Below are 23158 nucleotides of genomic sequence, written 5' to 3' on the forward strand. Positions count from 1 at the left end.
TCTATCCTATGATGGGTCTTATAAAGGAAAGTGATTTATTTTGGTTAGGTACCCTATACTTATCAAGTACTAGAATATCTCTTTGTCAATTTATTTTTTCTTAGACTTCTTCCCAGGCCCAGTTGAAGAACCATATCCTTTATGAAGCTGCCCCTGACTCTCTTCCTCTTCTAAATGGCTGCAGTATTCATGGCCCTTGCCCCACCATAGCCCACTTGGTACATACATTGCATTTTTGTGTATGCTACGACTCCTGGAAATCATGTAAAGTTGTATATGTCTTCATATAACGAGAACTTAATAAATTATTTCATGGAATACATCAAAGACCCAAGACCAAATTAAAAGGTCTACACCCGAAGTAAAAACTTTTAAAGATCCTTTATCCAAGATTTCATTTTATACTCGGCTTGCTCCTCATGCTCTCAGCTCTCCTAGCGTTTCCATATCCCAAGCCAGGCTGCACTGAATTCTTTAAAGCTGAAGCAAGCTTATTCAATGAGCTGTAAATATAAATGTTTACTGGAACACAAACCAGGAGGGGCCTATGAGAAAAGTAAAGGAAATAAAGCTTTTGTAGTTATTTTTCTTCTCCAAAGTTCCTATCTCAGAACCAAATATTTAAATACTATTTTAACTGACATTTAACCTAGCCAGGTTTAACAGTTCTAAAGATAGAAGAATAGTAAACTGGGCCTTAAAGAGAGAGAGAGAAAGAGAGAGAGAGAGATCATCATGGAATGCACATTAAAACCCAAGGTCACCAGCATGAATTTTCTGTTATCCAATTATGACATTGCAATGTATCTATATGCTTGTATATCTATCACCTCTGCAAGCCTGGGAACACCTCACAAACAAGGACTGTGTCTTTGCATGTCAAAAGATTAGTCTTCCGTGGTTGTGTCCAACACTAACATCTGCACCCCATCAGACCCCTCCTGGGCAGTAACAGTGGCTGGCATTCATTTAGTGTTTACCGTAAGTTGATCTCTATTCTAAGTCCTTTATATGTACTAATTCACTTGCCTTTTCAAAATCCAATAAAAGAAGTGCTCTAATTAATCATTCCCATTTTACAGATGAGGCTGTGAGGCACAGAGAAGTAAAGAAACTTGTCAAGGCAGAGCCAGAATTTGAAAACAGGCTGTCCTGCCCCAGCCTGCACACTCTTCCTCACCACGCTGCAATGCGTCAGTCAGGACAATACTGGGGATTAGAAAAAGTGGGCAGAAATTTAGAATTCCGAACTAAGACCTCTGTGCTTTTAATAAGGACCTCAGGTGATTCTGATGCAGGTGGCATGAGAACCATACATTGAAAAACACAGTTTTAGATAACAGGCATAGAAACATTTTTAAGAACTGGTTTTTTGTCTACTGTTACAGTTCGCCAAGCATTTCCATATATATCATCTTATTTCATCTTCAAAGCACCCCTGAAAAGTAAGTTTTACTGTTTCCCATGTTTGCGAATGAGAAAAGTACGTCTCAGGAAGCTTACTCACGACCACACTGCTATCAAACATAGATGTTCCAGTTGTAAACCCTGTGCTCTTCCTATGACACTGACACCCCAACTGACCTTCCTGGTTCTTTCTGAAGTTCATAATCCACCCGATAAACCAAGGATCTCCTTAAAGCATAAATCTCCTGATGTCATTTCCAGGGGATTCTCACTACATTTAGGGAGAATCTAATTCCCTTATGTGGCCTGCAGGGCCCCGCACGATGTGTCCCCTACCTGCCTCCCTCACCTAATCTCCCATCACCACCCCTCCTGCCTGGACTCCAGTAACTATGCGCTTTCATTTCTAATCCTCTCATGTCAAGTTCTTTTCTCTAACTAGGCTTTTGCCCCTTTCCTGTTTCTTATTTATTTCACACAGCATCTGAAATTAACCCATTAATTGGTTGATCATGGAGACCACGAAGAAAGTGCCCTTGTCTGACTTGTTTCATACCTGACATTTACAAAGGTGCAGGTCCAAAGACTTCACCCGTAGATCTATATAATTTTCACAACTGAGAGTCTAGGACCTTGCCTTATGTCACCTGCTAATCAGTGACAGGTGAATTTTACGCAGAGGCTGTGCCTTTCACCAGTTACCTGGACTTTCCCTGAAGAAAGTGACCCCAGCACCCCACTTGTTGACATGAGCCCTCATCTCTGTGCCATCACTCTCACGCAGCCCCTTGACCAAGCCACCCATGCTCCTGGTTAAAAGCACCCTAAACAGAGAGTGCTTTGATGAAAGCGTGCACTCTCCCCCTCTTTTCCAGTCCCATCTCCAAAGAAACAAATTTAAGTCAAGGCATCAAAACTGATTAGCAACTACAAAATGAGCATCCAGCATGCCCTTAATATCAAAGTAATGTCAGAGAATGTAAAATCTAGAATTATTCTCTATTTGGTAGTAATAGTGGAGTGGGGAAGGAGGTGGAGAGAGTGGAGGGAAGGGACCTTCAGAGGTGACTCCACATGATCTCAGAGGAAATACTTCATAATGAGCATCCCAAACCAACAGAAGTAGAAGCCTGTTAATCAAAATGAAGCAGCAAGTGGCCAAACAACCATTATTTCCCTTCCAGACATCTTACTGGTTTGGAGGTCAAATATCTATTCTTCATCTAGCATAAAAAGCTGCCATTTGGGGGAGGTTGAGTATTTTATTATTATTTTGCTTTGTTTTGCTTTAAGACATCTGCCATTTCTGCGAACAAAGATTTCTGTTCTGTGGTTCCTAATAAGCTTTGCAAGGTGGTTTTCCTGGCATATGAAGAAGTCATTTGAATAATAAAGGCTCATATTTATAATTACATTGAGTTAAATAGATTTGCTTAGCTTAGGGTTTGGGGTTATTCATAAACAGATGTGAGAGTCCAGAAAGCCTCTGTAATTTCAACAGTCTCGCTGCTCTGGGGGTGCGGAAGGGCTTAGAAGCCTGAATGTGAGTGAAAGAAGCTGTCCCCAACTCCCCGAATAATCACCACTGTACCTCAACCCAAGTCTGCTTCTCTCAACCCAATAGGATCCATGCTTACTAGCCAGGTGCCACCGTGAGGGCAATGAATGAGCCTGGCTCTAAGCTGGGAGCATTCACACCCGAAGCATTCAGGGAGGAGCCTTTTATGCAATGCTTTGCTCTGTTCTCAGAATATGGTCTACAGTCCTATTTGAAGCTTCTGGTTTCAAAAGGGCTGAAAAGAGGTCGCTCATCCAAGGAGCACATTAGGGTCTAGACCTTCCCTGACAGCCACCTCTTTTCTTGAAATGTACTAGCCCTGCGAGCCATCACTCAGATACTTGGGAGGTGATACAGTCAGTTTTGTGCCACATTTTGAAACCTGTAATGTGCTTTCCTCCTTGGAACCACTTTTGAAAAAAATATGTGTGTGAACATGGAATTCTTGGCCACTAATTTTCAATCATCGACGAAGCGGATTCTCTTTTACAAATAAATTTTTACATGAAACCACCATATATGAAACAGGAAAAGGCCAATTTGCTCTAGTTAAAATATCATTTATATAGAGGTTCCCAAACTGTCCTACCTCTATCCCTAGATGCCTCTTCCAAAACCTGGAATTCCCCTGGACCCAGTTTGAAGACCTTGCTCTGAGGATTTGGCCAAACGTCTTGAGCCTCAATCAGGACTTTCCTCATGTGCTAGCTAACATGGTAGACATCTGTGGGACCTTAAATAAGCTCTGAATTGTGATCTCTAAAGCTCTGATAACTTCTGAAGCCAAATCCATTTTAATCTGTGTAGTGGGTTTGATAGTGTTTCCTAAAAATTCATGTTCATTCAAAACCTCAGAAAATGACCTTATTTGGAGTAAGGGTCCTTTCAGATATAATTAAGACAAGCTTCAAGATGAGATAAACCTGGATTACAGCGGGCCCTAAAGCCAGTGAGACTATCCTTTCAAGGCACGGAAAAAGGAGAAGACCCAAAGATGTAAAGAAGAAAGCACTGTAAAGACAGAGATAGAGTTGTCCGTGAGCCAAGGAGTATCAACGATTGCCATCAACTACCAGCAGCTAAAAGAAAGCAATGAGACAGTCTCTTCCTCACATCTTTCAAAGGGAACCAACCTGTTAACACCTTGATTTTGGATTTCTGGCCACCAAAAACTGTGAGACAATAAATTTCTTTGTCTTCAGCTACCAAGTTTGTGATAATTTGTTACAGTGGCCCTAGGAAAGTAAAACATTGTCTTTCACTTAGAAGGCAAGTATTTGTGGAAGGAATATTTGTCGAGTGAGTATAATATATCAGTTCACTTTGACATAGTGGCTGACTAAAGAAAATGTTTAGCAATAAGTGTTTGAGGAGGAGAGGGAATGCTCATGATAGGGGCCAGAAGAAACCCATTTTTCCTTCGCCTTTAGTCCAAGGCAAGACTCAGGCAGAGCCTCCAAAGGACCAAATGATCGTGTGGTTCATGGACAAAGAACTATCCAGGGAAGATGAACCGATGGCTATTGCTTCTGGCTACCTGAGGAATAACAGTAGCTCCCAGATGCTTTCTCAAAGATGCCCTGACATCTTTGCCCTTTGAGATCTTTGACACAATGAGAAGCCATTCTTTTTGTCTTTGGCAGTCAAAAAAGTACAAACGGCGTACAAGACACGGATGGGAATTGGTAAAATATTTTATATAATGTAGGCAAAGACGATTTTAAGGAAATTATTTTTCAATAGATTTCAACAACAGCTACAAAGTTCTTACGGCTTCTTATTAGGTGCGCCATATTGCCACCTTGGCTTTCACTTTGTTTAATCCGTGATCATCCAGTTTTCTTGGCTGTGCTTTGTGTGCACACTTTTCACCTGTTTTGTGCCTCCATGCTCCTCGCCTGACCACAGTTTTATTCTAAGGCAGTATACCTAATGGCTAAATTTCTACTTATTTAATGTCCCTGAAGAGTTCTTGGAATGTAATGAAGTAACTGCTTTCCCTGTAATTTATGCATACATTTATATACTGAACTGTAGTTTAATCAAACTCCTTTGCCTTGTGTAGTATAATAGCAATATCTAATGAAAACATATGAAGTATGTGTTTCATAATTACCCCAGACAGCTCATTTCGGTTTGCTTCCTACTTAATCCCGAAATTCCTATCTTCCTGCACTGTAAACACTTTCCTTCCCTTCTCATCAATCTCAGTTATGTAAATGAAGCAGGGGCGGTGGCACAATTACTTTTTTTCTGGATGTTATCAAAGGCCCTATTCTTAGAGAAACAGCTGACAAGGGCACCCGCTAAAAATGATCCTTTTGTGTTCTGGAAAGGCGAAGCAGACCTAAAGTAGGGAGAACTTTGCACAAACCCTGGAGAACCAGTGCCAGGGGCCATAATGCCCATGTGCTTGAGCGTGGTAATCCCCATAAGGCTGGCTAGCCCTGCAATGGCCGTGAACCTCACTCTGTGCTATACTTTCTACAGAGCACAACTGGAGAAAAGCCATCCCAGTAAAATTACTTTCATGGACTGAAAGTAAATCTCTGACTGAGTTCAGAGCGTCAGCATCGTGAATGGTCCTCTGACTGCCGAAATAAGGACACCAGCCATCAGAGAACCTTGAACTTCCTGCTGCATACATGTGTATCCTCTGTGGAGATCTAGATTCACTGCTGGTTTCCAATCCACTGCGGGGGGGGGGGGGGGGGAGTAGGGAGGCAGCAGGTCGGCAGAAAAAGTGACAGCTGTCTTTAGGTTTCAGTACTTGTCTAAGTGTCTTTTTCTTTATTCCTTTTTATGAGAATGATTCCTTTTCTGTCTATTCCTTCTAATATTCCTTCTAATACTTCTTGTTCTCCACTTTCACTGTTCTGGAGGCCTGCGGATGGAACACACAAATCATGGGACCATGGAAAAACATACTAAGAGTTGAAGCCAGATATTCCCAGCACCCACTGACTGCGATCTCAAGTAGCTTAAATGATCTCTGAAGCTTCAGTTTTCTCACCTGCAAAATGGCGATCACGCATCCATCATTTCAAGTCACAGTGAGAACAAAAAGCCTGGCATGGTGCTAGGCACTCCAAAAAGTTTTTCTCCCTTTTGTCTTTCTAAGCAGTTTTCTTCCTCCCGCGTAAGACATTCATTTGCTTGATAAACACTAATGTAACACTTCTCTTATAACAGGCGCTGTGCCAGAATCTGAGATAGAACGTAGTCATTGGTCACATGAGTCTGACTGTCTGGCAGGGAAGGTAGACTGATTGATGACATATGATACAAATTGTATTTGCATATTCTATGTGCTCTAAAGCAAAAGCACAGAAGGTGCTAGGATCATTAACTAGGTAAAGACGGGAGAGGGAACGTGGGGAAACGCTCCTCACGGAGCGTTTGGTCAGCGCAGATAAAGGCCTGTGGGCTGAGAGAAGCAGAAAGCTTAAAAACACCTCCAAAACTCCCCAGGATAGGAAGTTTTCAGGCTTCTCATAAAGATCTCCAGGGAAGAATTTTGCACATGTTCCCCTGACAATCTACTCTAGTGTTTTCTGGTGTTATTTTGTTGGGGGGAGGGGGACAATATAAAATTACAGGAAACTTGAAACTAGTAAACTGTTCATAGGATGTATCGCCAGGTAATATGTGGCAAGATGATTTGAATTATTAATTTGTGTTTTATCCTCTTTGAATTTCCTCTTTTCCTTTTGAATGAAGTCAGTGTAGGACCTGAAGTCAGGTCCTACACTCTATTGCTGCATTGAAGGTCTTTATTTCAAAATATAAGAAAAATTTACTGGGATATGAATTCCGGAAGACTGACTAATTTGAAGAGACTATGCTTGTGGAAAAGAGATAGAGGTAAAGGTAGAAGAAAAGTCAGGAGGAGAAGGAGAAGGAAAATGAAAATGGAAAATCTTATTAATATCTAAGATTGCATTCTCTGTCATCACTGAAGAAATGGAATTTAGTTTGGTTTAAAGAAAATAGAGGAATGTGATTGTTCTTGTGTTTTAGATTTGTAGAGTAAGATTCACACACTCACTACAATGGGGAAATCATTGTTTAAGCTGAAACTCTTTTGACATCTTTAATATCTAGAACTTTCTATGTGATGTACAAAGGGAACCCTGGGCTGTGTTAAAGTCAGCACTGTTGTAGGTCTATGTTAGAAGGCCCCACCAAGCCTGCTGTCCTCAGTCCCTCCTGGATACTTCATACCCATAGACTTGTCTTCATTACAGGGATGCCATGACCAGCCATTACACAATTTGTAGATAACTGGGTAAAATGTCATTCTCATACAATCCATTTACCTGAATGTCTATTCTTTTTGAGATATAAAACCAGTCTACTCATTCGCTATTCTGTGTTTTCTTACGTGATGGTCAGTCAAGTGCAACCACAGGAGGAGACACAGGAGAGTCTTAGGAAAACAAAGTTAATTACAGTCATAGAACCTAGGGAGAGGTCCCTCCATGCCAGGCAGGCTCCGAAGGGAAGCATCATGTTTTGGTCGGGTGACGGAAGCAAGGGGAAAGCGGAAGCAAGAGCCTTTATTGGGGTTTCTGCAGGAAAGACAAGGCAGGGCAGAGAAACAGGTTAAGGTCCAGTTTGAATAATTTCAACAAACTCTAAACTGTAAGAGTGGTCCCTAGGTGCCTGGTACCTGACCCCAGGATGATTTTTTTTTTTTAATGTGTATTTATTTTTTGAGAGACAGGGCATGAGCGGGGGAGGGGCAGAAAGAGAGGGAGACACAGAATGCCAAGCAGGCTCCAGGCTCTGAGCTGTCAGCACCTGAGCCGAAGTTGGACTCTCAACCGAGCCACCCAGGCTCTCCAGACCCTAGAATGATGAAGGCAGAGAACTATTGCCTCCTAGAGAGTATGGGCCAGACAAATGAGGTGTGGCTCTAGATTGGTTAATCTGCTAATCAAAGGCATGCTTTTGCCATTTCTAAGAACTGGCTAATCTAGGGAGGGGCAGTCTCTCCCTAGTCAGAAGTGTTATTTAAGACCTCAAAAAACGCCATAATACACAAAACACACACACACACACACACACACACACACACACACACACACATATATTCACTGTGCATATATTAAACTCATCTTATGTAAAGATTTATTTTACATATGTAAAACCCATATGACTAGAATTTAAAAAAAATTTTTTTAATGTTTATTTATTCTTGAGAGAGAGAGAGACAGAGTCAGTGCCAGTAGGGGAGGGGCGCAGAGAGAGAGAGAGAGAGAGAGAGAATCCAAAGCAGGCTTCAGGCCCTGAGCTGCCAGCACAGAGCCCCAAGCGGGGCTCAAACCCAAGAGCTGTGAGATGGGGACCCAAGCGGAACTCAGACACTCAACCTACTGAGCCACCCAGGAGCCCCTGTTAGAATTTTTTAGTGTTACAGAACTAATATTTACTGTATCATTACTCATTTTGTGAGGGCCTTTTTAAGAACTGTGCAACTCATCCTACTTTCAGCTCTGAGGTGAGTATGTTCTACCTTGAACCTCACAGAGTCCATTCACCCTTTTGCTTGGGTTTTTCATAATTCAGGCATTGGTATCTCACCCTTACAGCACAGGCACCGACTCCTCCCCCACTCTGTGTGGGAGTCCTGATTGGCTCAGCCAATCACCACTCAGGTTCCATCCTCCTGGCCACGGTGATTGGTTCAGAGAATGTGACCAATTGGACCAATCAGACGCCTGGATACATCTACCAAGGGCTTATGTTAAGTTTACTTCTGAGAACTTAGGCTAGACGCTGCTTTATCCTGTTAGACATGAATAAGGAGCAAATAGTTCCCACCAGCTATGGGCAACCAGTTTATGGTTAGGGAAGGCAGAGAGGACAGAAGGGAAGAAATGTGTTCTTTGGAGGTCATTGTTGATCCATGAGATTAATCTTCACCTATTGCGAGATTTATTTTACTTACATAAGACACCCGCACCCCACCCTTGCCCAGCCTTTTTAAAAGTCAACTGGACTCAAATTTTCTGTTACTTGCAATTAAAAGCTGCCTGGCACAAGGTCCTTGTTTTCTTTCCAACATCACTCTATTGTGATTCTGGTGCTAAGGGAGTGAAGGCTTACTCAATTTCTTCTCTTTTGTGTTACAGTAAACCAAACAGGTGAATTAGAAAGGTGAATTGCAGCTTTACCAAGCAATGAATTTTGAGTAACATAATAGCAGCCTTTAAGAGAAAAATGGGCAGAAATGTATAATTATTATATGTGCGGCAAAAACATCCAATTACACAATTTTATACACGCTCACACGCTCTAACTTTGCTCCCCTCCGTCTGTCCTTACGCAAAGGCTCCCCTGGATCTCTGGGATGGCCGTGCCAATGACCGTTTCCTTGGTGGAGCCTAGCATTCTGATCCCACAGCTCAGAACCTGGAGGCCTCTCAGGTATGCCAGCCCTCAGGCCACGGGTTTTTTAATTCTTTCCTCATAAAGGAAGAAAGTAGGGGAAGCCAACCCCCAGAGAATGAGAAAGAAAATAAAGAAGCCCAATAACTAAGTAAAAGAAGAAGAGAAAAGGTCAAATAAAAGGTCAGAGAAAAATATTTTCTAACTGTCATGCTTCACTCTATTCTTTTGTCCTTTCACATTCTCAGTCTTTCATAAACTAAGGAGGGAAAATGAAAATTAGTTTCATTAGATACACCACTTTTGTTGGACTCAGGCTTGAGTTGATCAAATGAGGCAGCTGAACGGAGAATGAATCTTCCCTGTGATTAGCTCGCACTCTTGAAGTAGCCAGGCACCTGTGAGGATAGGGGGTGGAGAGAAGATAATAATTGGGCTCTCATCTTTTCTAATTATGTATGTTTCAAGTGCATGTGAACGGTGGGGTTTGAGAAGGCTACATAAAAAAGAAAATTCAGTCGTGAACACTTCAGTCATTAAGTCTGGTATTCAAAAGGAGGGAGGGATAAAATTTTGAACAATGGAAGGCTTGAGAAACAGATACCCCAAAATAATACTGTTTACTGAAAATTAGCACAATTGTTTATTTATTTCGTATCTTACAGCATCTTTATCTTACCAAATAATTACCGTAGCTATTGACGAGACACCCTGCGAACTGTTTTCTGTCCTTTGTTTATAATGCCTCTGAAGTTTCCAAAAAAGTTAACAATTCTTTCCTTTTTATATTCAATTTTTCAAGTAAATATGAACAGTAAATGAGAAGACTCCAGTGTGCTATTTATGTGTGTGTGTGTGTGTGTGTGTGTATTATGAGGGAACGTTAACAAAATATCAGGTGTTACAGAAATTTTATTTAATTTTAATTTAATTTTATTTTTTTAATGTTTATTTATTTTTGAGAGAGGGAGCACAAGTCAGGGAGGGGAAGAGAGGGAGACACAGAATCCAAAGCAGGCTCTAGGCTCTGAGCTGCCAGCACAGAGCCCAATGCAGGGGCTCGAACTCAAAAGCAGTGAGATCATGACCTGAGCCGAAGTCAGATACTTAACCAACTGAGTCACCCAGGCTCCCCTTTATTCTTTTTTTTTAATGTAGAAATTTTTTTAATGTAGAAATGCCTAAGAGTCTGTTCCTCTGGACTTATATCTTAGATTTGGGATCCTAAGCAGAATATAAATGAATTTATTCATTTTCTCCTTGATATGTTGTCTACAATTAGAATATAGGGGCACCTGGGTGGTTCAGTCATTTGAGCATCTGACTTTTGATTTCGGCTCAGGACATGATCCCAGGGTCATGGAATCAAGGTGTTGGACTCCTCACTGAGCATGGAGGCTGCTTGAGAGTCTCTCTTTCTCCCTCTCTCTCTCTCTGCCCCTCTCCCCTACTCACACATTTTCTGTCTCTCTCTCTCTCAAAAAAAAAAAAAAAAAAAAAAAAAAAAGCTACACTTCTAACAAATGCATATGGAGAGGTGCACTTTTAATAAGGGCTTTGGGGTCCAGACACCTTTTCTACCCCTTATTAAACGGGAAAAATTATTTTTTCCCAATATAACCAGTAACTACTAATAATTTTGATTTGAAAGATACATTGATAAAGCAAGATTTTTTTTTAAAGCAAACAAGTAGTTACCATGCCAACAGCCTGTGTCCCCATGAGGATGGATAATTTGGTTCATCGATGCTTTCCCATCACTTAGGATAGGGTCGGCCATATGTCACTAATACTTAATATGTCATCAAGTATTTATTGAATAAATATATAAATACATTTTTTTTCCACATGTCACTCTCACTAAATGTCAACTATGGCCAATTACTGTTTAATCTTTCTCTACCCATGGCTTTCTACCAGGCTTGGGTAGGATAGTTTTATCATCTCACCCTGAATACCTGTGTCTAGACAAGAGCCCTTTTGAAGTGTAAATACTGCTAGAACTAAAGCTACATTTGGCACAGAAGAAAAAACAAAAAACATTTGGTCTTTTTTCTCTTACAGATTGCTACTTCCTAGAGAAAAAAGCTCTCTCTGCCTGCTTGCAGCCAGCCAGTTGGAGGAAAGGCCCTAATTATCTTTCTAAGTTCTGGCACTCAGACTCTATTTCCTCTTTTGGCTTAATACCAAACAAAATGTGAAAGGAATAAAAAAAAAAAAATCAACAAGGCAATAATACTCTTGTGTGTGGAACATAATCAGAAAATTACTTTCTTTCTACCAAATACTGATATAAATTCTATTCCATTTGATCAGAAGTTTGAGATTTCATACAATGCTTAGATTTACAATTAAAACCCAATTAGCATACCACATTTCCCTATTATAGCAAAGAGTCTTTTGAAGGGAACATATCACCTTCAATTGCAAAATGATCTCTATTACCAGAGTTTAATTCTAAGCATATTTGAATAGATATGAAACAGTGACTCTGTATTTCTTCATGTTGTTTATCACAGACTACTTTTCTGTTTTGAAATCAGAATTTTGTTGTCTTTTTTCTCTCTTTGTAGCCTGCTTTACTTCTCCCTCTACTATCCATGTCCCAACACCCCCAATTCCTTGAGCTAACTATTTGTCTACAGTTCTCACCTCCCTCCCCAAACTGACCTCACCATTTTTACATCATTCACCTTTTGAAGAAGGGAGAAGTTGGAGAGGGTGGGATGCAGCTTTCTATTTTTCTGTTTCTCCTGAGCAGTAGTCTCACTAAGGAAATCTCTATTAGTAAGACAGATCTCTGCTATTAGAGAAGAATGCTGGAAACTTTATATACTTAATTTAAAGAAAACTACAAACATTTATATCTTCTCTATTGAATTAAACACATAAAGCAACTCAAAACCAAAGTTCACAGCTAACAGCATATTTTCTTACATTTTATTATGTTTTATGAACATGATTAGCAATTAGCAGGTGAAGAGGTATGTAACTTGTGTATCGAATCCATTCAAATTTCTTAAAGGAAGAAGCCATGTAAAATATATCCAGCACTGAGCTTGTGATATGAAAAGTTGCCCCCCCCAAAAAAAATACATAAATCAGTGAACTGAGGAGTCAGTGAATCACTCTGGCTGCAGTGTGGAAGATGAATTGGAGACTGGGCCAGCTGGACCTGGTAAGAATAGGTAGGGGATTTTTAAAGATCTTGAGGATATTGGGGAGGTAAGTGAGGAAGATCTAAAAAGGTAGTAGAGGTGCACCTTGGTGACTCAGTCAGTTAAGCATCCGACTTCAGCTCAGGTCATGATCTTGCAGTCTGTGAGTTCAAGCCCCAAATCAGGCTGTCTGCTATCTATGCATAGCCCACTTCAGATCCTCCACCTCCCTCTCTTTGTCCTTCCCGCGTAGGCCCTCTCTTTCTCTCTCAAAAATAAATAAACATTTAAAAAGGTAGCAGAGATGGAAAACAGGGGCTAGACATATGTTAAAGACAGAGAGGAGGTAAAATCTCTAAGACTTGCATCCAGAGGATGAAAAAGGCAAGTAATCCTGGGTGCCAGCTGGTTTTTCACCTGAAGCTTGGAACATTTCAAAAAAATTCCATCAACATGGATGTTGATGAGTTTACAAAATTTAGAGAGCACAAGTACTGACCATCGCTAACCACTCTCTCCCCCAAATGCTCTTTCCCATGGTGACTTTGTGTCTTTCTACTTCTTGATCCTACTAAGTTAATTTAACAAGGGGGCCGGTAGACACAAGCAAACTAAAACCTAAGCTTCTAACTGAGCCCTAAAGATAACCAGTCACAAGCAGCCAACGGGAGTTCCCAAATAATGCATCTAATTAAGCCACAGCCAATCAAATAATTTCTGTGCTTTTCTTCCTCCTTTTCTCTATAAGAGTCTCATCCTCCGCTGCCGCAGGGGGGCGCTCCTAACCACTTAAGGTTTGGCACTGCTTTATTCCTGTGGATTTTTGCTCAAATATATACTTAAATTTTAATATTCCTCAATTTGTCTCGTAACGCTCCCATTTGATCGCCTCCAATTTCCAGAAAAGATTTCTTTTGTTAATTAAATTTAAAGGGTTCTTCATTTTAGTTCTTTTACCATTATGGACATCTACTCTGATCGCCTCTTGTAGCTGGCCCCAGTATTTTCAGTCACATCCTCTTTCTATCACAGCCCTCTTCTTCCTCCTCCTTCAGGGATAGCACACACCAGTGTAATCAAGTAAGAGGTCAAGAGACTATTTCTCATTCACTTGCATAGGTTTTCATGGAATCCATTTAGTCTCATGTATTTTCAATTAAAGATATACCATTTCCAAGCTTCCTTTTCATTTTCTTTCCTTTTGTTTTTCTTCTTCACTTTCACTGACCTAGATTCCACACACCAGATGTGTTCACCTGGAACTCAGATTAAACGGAAGGATGTTCACTCCCTGCTCCTTTTGTACCTCAGGTCACAATCTGGAGAATTCCTCTACAGAGAGAAAGGTTGGAAAACATATTTCTAATTCTTAGGAGGAGGTAATTAAATAATTTCCTTTTATGATACTGTCTTTGTTCTCTTCTTGAAAGGAAAGAGCAGCCCCTTTATCACTTTAAACAGGGCAAACTAGTATTTCTAACCCTCCTCCCAAAGTTAATTAACATGTAAATACTTGTCAGTAAAAGGTAACACTTCAGCAATTAGCATATAAATGGGCCAGGGACAATATTCTGCCATAAAAGAGACAGCTTGGAAGATTTTGCCAAATGTATTTGGAAAGAAAAAAATAAAATAAAATAAAATAAAGCCTTCATCATTTCCATGCAAACAGTTATGAAATAGAATGTCAGCGGGTGCCTGGGGTAAAGGGAGGAGAACTACCCTGCTTGGATAGAGCAGGGTGACGTTTGCATACACAACTTGGTTTTATGTACGTGTTTACTCAAGAAGCCATGACGGAAAGTGACTAATTGTTTATGTCCAGAAAACACATCATGTTTGTCTGATTTTAATGAATATCATCAGCGAAGGAAACAGAAAGCCATAGGTGGGAAAAGAATTTAAGGACTAATTTTTCCATATTGGCTGTAATGATGAGTACACTCACAAAATTGCACATACAGGGATTGCTTCCACTCAGCCCTGAATTTGTGTTTCAAATGAGGTAATTGTGCACCTAATGATCCGTTTGCACAAGCAATTACCTGATTGGCATATGCCAGGTGAGCTTTTGAGAGATAATAGGACAAACACACTTTTGTGTGGCACCTAGCGCATCTTGGTTTGAAAAAATAAAATAATAGCTACATTCTATTTGTGACATTCTTATTAGAATTGTGTCTCCACGTGTGGATGGGATGTTCGTGCTAATAAAAGATAAGTCATTAGTCCAGGAGGAAAATAAACTTTGAGCACACTGGCAAGGACACTAGTTACTGTATATTAAAGCTACAACACATCCTGGTTTATGGGGGGGGGGGGGGAAACTGAGGATTTATCATCAGAAAACCAGGATTGCAATTTCTATATCAATTCCAGATATCCACATTTAGGCAAGTCACTTACAAAACATGGAATCACAGTTCTTTGAAATGGAGATAGTCTTCTTCATGTGGAAACTGAATTTGATCATTATTACTCATTGTGTCTTGTATTACTAGGACTAATATTAAGCAAATCGTGCTGATATTAAATAAATCATGTTGATACTTGTGCCCGGTCAAGGTGAACCCTGGCAGGATCACGTTTGGTGGGGCCGGCAACCTGGGTCCCTCCCCTTTCACCACCTGGTAAAGGTGACCCAACTCAGTTGACGTTATTCCGGATAGACTCACCCTTGAAGGCAGTTTTCCCTGACTTTTTCCAAATCTGATCTTTCTAATCTTCCAAATAAGTCCAAGTTCCAATGGTTGGCTCAAAAGCAGATTGGTTTTCTAAATTTGAGGAGTGGGTACATTTTCAAGGCACTTTGCCTAGGTAGTGTAATTACCAAGGACAGAGGAGAAGATCTGTACGTTAGCCTCCACCTACCCAGAAGCGGGCCTTCTGTTCCCCATACTCTAGAAAGTCACTGTCCAATAGAATTTTCTGTGGAGGATGGAAATGTTCCATAATTCTCACTGTTCAACATGGTAACCACTAGCTACATGTAACTATTAAACACTGGAAGTGTAGCTAGTGGGAACTCAAAACCTAAATATTTTACTTTATTTTAATTAATAGAAGTTTAAAGAGCCACATAAGACTAATGGTATATTAGAGACTGCTATAGACTGCTATATTTGACAGTGTAGCAAGGGAAAAACAAAACATTTTATCCAGTAATAATTGGACAGTATAGGCTATGAATGTCACTGTCCAGAGTTATTTACGCCTACCTTTCACAAATAGTCAATGCCAATCCTCCTTTTCCATGGCAATCTTTGACATTTTTTAAGCCATCTTTTGTTTACTCCTTGTCATCAAAGAAGCTAAGAAAGAAGTACACAGATCTAAAGACTGCAGTTAATGTACTCTTATTAGAATCCAGCCTAAAAGCAAAACAAAACCAAAGAAGCAACCAACAAGGAAATAGGCAGAGTTTTTTAGGAGTCTTTAATACCTGTGATCTGATTGTTGGTGGGCATTAGTTATGAGAATATCATCTAATTGAGATGGACTATTAAGGAATCAGAGTCTGTGACATAACCAAGAATTGAAAACCTTATAACCTAAGAAATATTCCTAATTTGACTGGGCTTTGAAGACATAAACATAGTTTATTACTAAAACATAGTAATAATAATACAGGACCTACAACCTAATAATTTATCATGTCTCAGGCAATCACCTAAGAATTTTGCATACTTTATCTAATTTATTGTTCATGACAGTCTTATGAGATGGTTGTCTTATTTTCCCCATCTTACTGATTGTGGAACTGAGACATCAAAAGACAAATCATAATTTGTCCAAGGTCATAGCAAGAACATGTGGCAGAGTTGAAGGTCAAAGCCAGAATAGTCAGACTTCAGAGCCTATCCCCATAACCACCACGTGCTGTGGTTTTGTACCACCTCAGGGAAGGATATTCTAGGAAAATGATGGAATTTCTTAGGTTTCATAGAAGAGCGAAGGTTTTCATGCTAGACAACCATTCTGCCAATGGCTTAATAGCAATGAGTCTGCAAATAGGTAAACTGTTTCTTGGGCAATTTAAGGGGACAAATGAGTATCTATTGGGCCTGACCTTTCTCTAAGGCAAACCATGATATCACTTCTTCCAAAAGCACTGGAATGGAATGAATCACTTAAATCTAGTTTCGTGGGAAAGTTAATTCGCTGGCGTGAACAGTTCAGGAATAGCTCATTGACAGGAAGACAGTCATGCTTTCGTCAGTTGAGGGTGAGGACCCAAGTCCCATCATGCTCCCTGACAGCCTCCTGACTTTTTTTCCTCCTAGGAGTCTTGTAATGCCGCTCATATCAATCTGGGCTTTTGCGAACAATTTATAGTACCATCTGAGATTGCCATTCTTGCTGAAGTGTAAATGAGATGGTGAGGCCATCTCAGAATTAAAAAATGGTGACCTAGTCCAAACTAAAAATATTCATAATTCTGGTTTCCAGAAGCCAGGGACATGAAATAGAGGTCACGGGTGGGAGGTGGGGAAGCAGAAGGTGGCACTTTCCTTTGATGATACAAAAAGCTTCAGCATGTGCGTGCATACACACATGTGCACATTTGCACACACACGTGCACCTACATTTAACTCCTGTCAGTGTTCACTGTGCTCCCCTGTTTCTCCCTCTCTGCCCCTAAAACTTGTGATAAAGAGATCCTTGGGGGTACCTGGGTGGCTCAGTCCGGTTAAGCCTCTGACCTCAGCTCAGGTCATGATCTCGAGGTCGGTAGGTTCGAGCCCGGCGTCGGGCTCTGCGCTGACAGCTCAGAGCCCGGAGCCTGCTTCTGATTCTGTGTCTCCCTCTCTCTCTGCCCCTCCCCCACTCGTGCTCTGTCTCTATCTCTCAAAAATGAATAAACGTTAAAAAAAATTTTTTAAAGAGATCCATGAATATCTTCTCCCCTAAATCTGATCATACTATTGCTATTAAAATATTAAGACTTTTTAGAGCCATTTACAAAAATGTTAATGAAACCTTCTGTAGTTTTGGGGGGATAAAGTGTAAAATATAGCAGAAATAGGGATATTGGTAATAACTAAAAATACTAACTTTCCTGGATGATAATTCTACATACCAGGACATGATCGGATCCAATTACGCTGAGCTCTATTCAGTAATCACTGTGTAATGGGATAGACTCACAGAGTAATAGGATTTGTTTAAGGCAAGGATAGAGGAGCTTAATCCACATTAGATATCTTAAATGCATTAAGAGTAAAAAAGACTGATTGATACAAAACCGTTCTGAGAAAATGAAAATATTTTTAAGGGTTAGATGTATGGTCTCTGAAGACTCTTGAGGGACATTTACAAACTTTGTTGCCTAGCGATTTTCATCAGCAACTTCTCTGAAAATAGAATTTAAACGAGAAAGGGTTCTATATAAAGACACCCATCCCTACACTTTTTTTTTTTTTTTTATAAGATCACTGACCCCGGCTGATCAAAGTTTGGTTTGGAAAAGCCAGGACAAGATCTCAGAAGGGTCACGATGGCCCTGGACACATTGTTCGGCTTCTCAGATGGAGAATTTTGAAAAGGAACTGCGAATGCCTTGTCACGCTTGAACTGGATATTAGTTGGCTAAGCTGAGAATCAAATATGGGAAATTAGTTGCCATTAAAAGATCGCTTCAGGCAGTTCATTTCTCATCAGCCAAGCTGTGCGGGCCTCCTGCTGTGGACAGTGAACATTAGCTTACTAAATACTTGAGCTCATCAGACACTGCATTACTCATGGAGGGGCCTGAATTTTGGCGATGGGGGAGGGGGAAGAGGAAACACCAGATACAATAACATAAGTACTGGCATCTATTTGGATAGCTATGAATGCTCTATGCTATTAGGAAGAAACAATAAAAATTATTATTCATTGCCATGTACAGATATTCACAATTGGCAGTTAAGAGAGAAATAAACTGGTTATGAAACCAGTTTTATGTGATTTTATTTTTGGTTCCAAAGTGTGTGTGTGTGTGTGTGTGTGTGTGTGTGTGTGTGTGTGTAGCCTGGAAGAATAAATGGTAAAATCTTCCCAGAAATGAGTTTTTACCATTTCTCTTATTCATCTGTATTTTTAATAATTTTACAATTCAATTATTATAATTTTATAATAAACAACCATTACTTATGAAATAAAAAATAATAGACATTAAGCAAAAGATTATGCTTAGTTCTTTTTCTCCCTGGTTTTGAAATTTTTTTATTTCCTTTTGAGGAACATTCATTCTGAGAGTCTTCTAAATACATGAAGTGGAAAATTCCAGGGTGAGTACAAATGCACTGTGAATAGAAAGTAACGTGCATCTTGGGGCCTTTCCTATCTAGCAGCTCTAGAACAGTCTGAAGGCTAGGCATCCACAGTTACTTGACATTCTCACTGGCCTTTCTCCATACGGAAACTTTGCAACGACTCTCTCCTTTGTTCTCCTCCTATGAAAAAATTGCATGCTCCAAAACAGGGTACCTTATGTACCTAAAAGTTGCATTATGTGTGGGGAAAAAAGAATGGGTGTTGGAGTCAGAAGCTTTGGATTTGAATCATGGTTTCCCTGGATAATAGCTGTACGACCTTGTACAAGCCATGTGACAAACCCTGAGTTTCAAATGTCTTATCTGTGAAGAGAAATAGTAAAAGCTATCTTACCCAACTATCTTGAGGATTAAGTTAGATAACCTGTGGAGAGCCCTAAAGAGAGGTAACCTGTGAGTTTTGTTATTCCTACTTTCGTGCTTTTTCATGCAGTGAAGCCAGGGAGAGGAAATGGGGTGAGAGTGGTAGAGTTGACCACCATGTAGGGTGCAGGACCATACACAACCTCTGAACAAAGTAGAGGTGGGTGGCAGTGTCTTTAAAAGTGCGGGTGGTGACTGATGGATGGCCCACGCCTTGCAGGATCCATGTCTGCAAGATGCTAAAACCCCTGTGCCCTATGAAGGAGACCTCCTAGAAATACAAACCTTCCTTGATACAAGACAGAGGACACAGCCTTGCTCCCTGACCCATTAGCCATGGGATCATAATAAATGTTCCCACAATTCCAAGCCCATTCTCTCCACTCGAAGATGGGGATGTCATCTACTTTTTTCAAAATTCATTATAAAGTGGGAAATACAACCTACTTACTTCTCAGTAGTAGGATTCTAGGATTCTAGTTCTCAAGCAAGTTTGCAAGTTACTAACTCATGATTCTCATAGAATCAAGTGCAGGAACAAAGCTGGGTTCCAGGAACTCCTGGTAAAGTGGCCCACTCGTCCCAGCTTGCCTGGAACATTCCTGGTGTTAGCACTTGAAGTCCAGTGCCCTGACAAGCCCCTCAGTGCAGACACACCTGGGTAGCTGGTCACCATCCTTCCTTGCTGCGCCCCTCTGAGTGTCTGCTTCTTTCTGCTCCCTGTGGTGACCAGCCTCTCCACTTGCTCTCTCTGCACAGTTAGAACCCCAGTGGCAGGTCTCAGTCTCTAATTTTGTTATCAGATGTGCAATTTCATTTCTTATTGCCCATGATGTAACTATAGTTTACAATAACCCCATTTTCAAAAGTTTCATAATCAAAATTATGTGCCCCGCATCTGCAATTTATAACGAAAGACTGCCTCAGGGGCCACTGTACTGATGAGCTCAGTGCGTTCCTGAGATTACTTATCTTCAGATGAAACCATTTAAATACACTCCATGATCTTTAAGAAATCTTGCAGGGAAGATGCTTGTTTTTAAGAAACCCTGGATTAAAAATCTGCCTAATGGTAAATTCTACAAAATCAGCCTCTTGGCTATTTTGCCCACCATGGTTACCCCTAGTGTTAAGACCCAGTTGGCCAAGTGGATGAACGAATGAGGTAAATGACAATGAAAATATGAGAAAGCTCCGTGTTGAGGTGTGTGCGTGCCACCTGCTCGTGGGATAGAAAGTCAGAGAAGGAAGCACACTGAAACGTACTGGACTTGGCAAAGATTTGGAATAATTGAGAGTAGACATATGATGAGAAGGGAAGCCAGGTTCTTCACTGTCTTCCTCATCCAGCTCCTGACCCAGTCGTAGATCACGAAGCCTAGGACTAGACGACAAAGTGCAAAGCCAACTTGACGGATAAGGGGCATGGCTTCCCCTGCTGGTAGGGGTATTCCCCCCTCCTCGTTGGAACTCATACTCTCCAAGGATGCAGATGCAGAACAATGGGAAAGAGTCAGACCTGTGGCCACCAGTTCCCTTCCACTTAAGTGTCTTCCATTTGAATGGATCCTTTGTAAAAGCATGCAGACTTTGTGAATGTTTCCTTGTCCTATGGTTCATTTTTTCATTCACTTTTTTCACCTTTTTCACTCACTTTTTCACCCGTTTGTCCGTTTCCACACAGCCTCATACAGGGTAGCTGTCCATCTCTAGCTCATTCTTGTACATAGATTTCTACTGACGTTTCCACTCTCGCAATTGGCAACAGGACTTAATTGACACGTCATTAAAATATACTCAGACACCATCTCAACTGCAATCAGAATAACTTGCAGGCAAAGGGCTCAAGCCAGCCTTCCAGATTTGTGCGTGGAGGAGGCAAAATCATTTTCTTCCGTAGCCCTTCTCCAGCGTTGCACTGATTGTAAACCAGCCAGATTGGACTCGCATCTCCGTGAGGCTACTTCACCACTTGTGTTTTCGTAGTGGCATCAGCCTAATAGTTTCCACCGAACTGTCTTAACACTTGTCCATGTGTTCTGGCTGCCCTTTTATTACGGATGAGCAGCCGTGGTCTTGAGAGGTTCACTTGGTGCAACATGGGTTTCATCTGGGTATGATCGTTGTGATCAGCGCTGTCGAGGGGACAGGGTGCTGCCAAACCACCCCCTGTGTTGATTGCCTAAGGAGAGAAGTGGGCCAGCTCTGTCCCCTTGGCTCCGAGACACAGAATTCAGCAAGATGGGGGTCAAATTACCCCAAACTCCCTCGACTTCACCTAAATAAACACTTGTCGTATGTGCCCAGGAAAGAGATGCTTTACTGTTGGTATTGCTGTTTTCTGGAGCTGAGAGGACAATTGCTTCCTTGCAAACATGGGCAGATTAAATACACTACATTCTGTCCTTTTACCATCTGCTTCTCGCTTTTTTTATTTTAAGCTGCATGACTAAACTTTATTATCTGATGGGTGAAGGTGGGCTCGCCGCAGTAGCTGTGCTCAACTCCTTGAGGCTCGGAATGAATGCAAAGTTGCAGGGCTGATCTGCAAGGGGCGAGTCAGAAATCAATTGGCCACTGTGCAATTATCACTGGCTGTGTCAAATACCGAGACATTAGCATTCTAAGATTCCTCCCGGCAAGATTCACAGCGGGAGGGAGGGAGGGATGGAAGGGGAGCTACAACAACAAAAACCTTGTTTTGTTTCATTCCTCTAAATATCTATGTTTGCATAATTTCCCTTTCTCTTTGTGCCCGCCTGGAAGTGCTGTGAGAAAGATTCTGTTCCTGAGCTCTGTCTTTAGACTTGTCCTTCACCATCCGTGGTTTCTAGTCTTCTCCGCTATCTCCCTGCCTTGCCTTGTTTCCCTTAAAATTTTGAAGCATTCTGTCTCACCGTAGGTGAGCACAGAATCCCTTAGGAATGTCTGACTATCCCTTGCAGCTCACATTCATCCTGCTTTCACCCTGGGGTCCTCTGACTTCTAGAGCTGGGACTGGCCCGAGGCAAGAAAGTCACTCCTCTCCGATGTAAAGGGAGACACCAAGATAAATAACCAACCTCAAGATAAATAATATTTCAATACCATATATGTTTAAAGGTTGTTTTTAATTATTTTTTTTTTCGATTTGGGGATCATTGTAGTTTTACATGCAGTTGTAAGGAATAATGTAAAGAAATTTCCCCCTTACCCTTTTACCCAGCTTCTTCCAATGGTTAGCATCCTGCAAAACTACAGTACAAGGTAACAGCCAGGATGTTGCCACTGATCCAGTCAAGATACAGAACATTTTCATCGGGACGAGGTTTCCTCGTGTTGCCCCGTTATAGCCCCCCTTCGTTTCTTCCCCCTCCCCCACCCCATCCTTAGTCCTAGGCAATTACTAATCTTTTCTCCGTTGCAACAATGTTATCATTTTGAAATTTTTTTTCAATAGAATCACACTTTTATATAACCATAGAGGCCGCTTTTATTTATTTATTTATTAAATGTTTATTTATTTTTGAGACAGAGAGAGACAGAGCATGAACGGGGGAGGGTCAGAGAAACAGACACAGAATCTGAAACAGGCTCCAGGCTCCAGGCTCTGAGCTGTCAGCTCAGAGCCCGACGTGGGGCTCGAACTCACGGACCGCGAGATCATGACCTGAACCGAAGTCAGATGCTTAACCAACTGAGCCACCCAGGCGCCCCTAGAGGCCGCTTTTAGACAACAGCTTGAGCCATGGAATCTTGATCAAGGCAGAAGAGCCCACAGTGACCCCAATCCCCTGGCTGAGTACAGACAGGACCATCAGGTGACCCACTTCAAAGTAAGCGTAAGCTTTAGCTCACCAATGGGGTTACCCTCATCTAGGCAATTAATAAAAAATGGGAAAATTCCTTATATCCCTATACCTCCTCACCTTCCTCCTTTATTTTTTTAAAAATTTTTAATCTTTATTTTTGAGAGAGGGAGA

The 23158-nt window shown here is 41.1% G+C and overlaps 1 long non-coding RNA gene across 1 annotated transcript in view; it reads right to left on the reverse strand.

Annotated features, from left to right (window-relative positions):
* The window catches only part of LOC109496099, a 175961-nt gene that overhangs the window by 25893 nt on the left and 126910 nt on the right, over positions 1-23158 (reverse strand). The window lies entirely within an intron of this gene.

Source organism: Felis catus, chromosome F2 (genome assembly GCF_018350175.1).
Source record: "Felis catus isolate Fca126 chromosome F2, F.catus_Fca126_mat1.0, whole genome shotgun sequence".
In the NCBI taxonomy this organism is placed as follows: Eukaryota; Metazoa; Chordata; class Mammalia; order Carnivora; family Felidae; genus Felis; species Felis catus.